Below are 2,226 nucleotides of genomic sequence, written 5' to 3'. Positions count from 1 at the left end.
CATTTGCTTCTCCACCCCCCCTCCCTCCTTCCTCTCTGTCTCTCTCTTCCCCTCCCGCAGCCAAGGCTCCATTGGAGCAAAGATGGCCCGGGCGCTGGGGATGGCTCCTTGGCCTCTGCCCCAGGCGCTAGAGTGGCTCTGGTCGCGGCAGAGCGACGCCCCGGAGGGGGCAGAGCATCGCCCCTTGGTGGGCAGATCGTCGCCCCTGGTGGGCGTGCCGGGTGAATCCCGGTCGGGCGCATGCGGGATTCTGTCTGACTGTCTCTCCCCATTTCCAGCTTCAGAAAAAATACAAAAAAAAAAAAAAAAAAAATTAAAAAAAAAACAAAAAAACAAAAAAATCAGTTATAGTTAATTGTAGGACTGTTCCAAAATTAATTTTACATTCTGCTCTTAATATATTTTGTTTTCCTACCCATCAACATGGATGAATCTTTGCCCTGGCCAGTTGGCTTAGTGGTAGAGCATCAGTCCAGTGTGTGGATGTCCCAGGTTCGATTCCCAGTCAGGGCACACAGGAGAGGCACCATCTGCTTCTCCTTCTACCCTCTCTCTCTTCTCTATCTCTCTCTTCTCCTCTTGCAGCCATGACTTGATTGGAGCAAGTTGGCCATGGGCACTGAGGATGGCTTCATGGCCTCCACCTCAGGCACTAATAAGAGTTCAGTTGCTGAGCAGTGGAGCAACATCCCAGATGGGCAGAGAGAGCATTGTTCCCTAGTGGGCTTGCTGGGTGGATCCTGATTGGGGCACATGTGGTAGTCTGTCTATCTGCCTCCCCTCTTCTCACTGAATAAAAAAAAAAAAAGATGAATCTTAGAAACAATGTTGAATGACAAAGCAAGTCAAGAAGATTATATTCAGTATCACACCAGTCATATAAAGTTTAAAAACAAGCAACACTAAACAGTATATTATTTAGGAACATATATAGTTATATGAGAGAATTAAGAAATAATAATATAAATATCATTCAGAATAACATTTATGTCTGCAAAGAAGGAAAATGGATTTGGAGAAAAGTATACGGGCACTTAAATATATTGATTATACTTTAATTTTTAGGTTTGGTAGTGGGTTCTTGAGTGAAGTTTTTGTACTTTATAATTTTCATAAATGTCATATATTCTCTTGGGTGTATCAAAAATCACGTAATAAAAACAACCATACACTTCAGGTATTATAGCAGTGGCCACTGAAGACTTTTCCTTTAAGTTCTGTCACCGCCTGCAGGGGAACAGTGGGTACTGCACAGAACTGTTTCCAAAAACCAAATTCATGAAGGGCAAGACAAATGAACCCTGCAAGGCCTTTGGGACAATAAGCAAGTACAAAAGGCTGGCTTTCTGTTTCAGCTGTGCTTAAAATCCATTTGTGGATAAAGAACACATTAAGGAGATAAACAATATAGCAAAAGTTGTTATATTGTAAGGGGTCCTTTTTTTGGTGCCATATTTAATATTAAATAACAGAAATAAATGATATTTCATGGCATGAAAAAGTGATTTAGTTTACCATCAGAATCCAACTCCTTGACTTGATTCTTCCTGCCAGGCCTTAGTTACGTCACACCGGTTACCACCTGTTCTCTTTGTCTCTGTCCCCTCGCCTCTGTTCTCCCTAGTTTGTTCTAAACACTGCCACTAGTCTTAAAATACCTACTTCATTATATTAGAGGTCACTCGTATTCTCCATCCACCAGACTGTTATTCCCAATTTCAACCTACATAGAAGTCCTGGAACTAGTATCATCTTTCTCTGGATTCCTAAAGCACTTACTATCTGGATCCTTTATTTGCCATTTTCTTATACTGATACTAAATTAAATAATTTACATAATGTTTATTTTCTAAGTTAGATGCCGTAATTTTTTGGAAGTCTGGGATAATTTTGTAGTTTTGGGGTTTTTTCTTTCCTTTGTCCCTTCCAAGGATCTGCGAGATTTGAGTCTGATGACTCCTGTTAAATATAAATATGTCTCAAGAATCCTCCCTCTACCAAACAGACATATCGTATTTACATTTCTTAGGATCCGTAAATTCAAAAAACGTAATGGCCATATTGATTTCAATAATACTTCTGAATTAATCTGAATTGTTTTAATGACAATAACTTCTGCATACTTAAAAATAGTCATATATATATATATATATATATATATATATATATATATGAGGGGAACTAAAGTTTCACCACCCCAAAATATGCCTTTTAGGATATTGATTT

This window comes from Saccopteryx bilineata, chromosome 6 (assembly GCF_036850765.1).
Source record: "Saccopteryx bilineata isolate mSacBil1 chromosome 6, mSacBil1_pri_phased_curated, whole genome shotgun sequence".
In the NCBI taxonomy this organism is placed as follows: domain Eukaryota; kingdom Metazoa; phylum Chordata; class Mammalia; order Chiroptera; family Emballonuridae; genus Saccopteryx; species Saccopteryx bilineata.
This window is presented reverse-complemented; position numbering follows the sequence as displayed.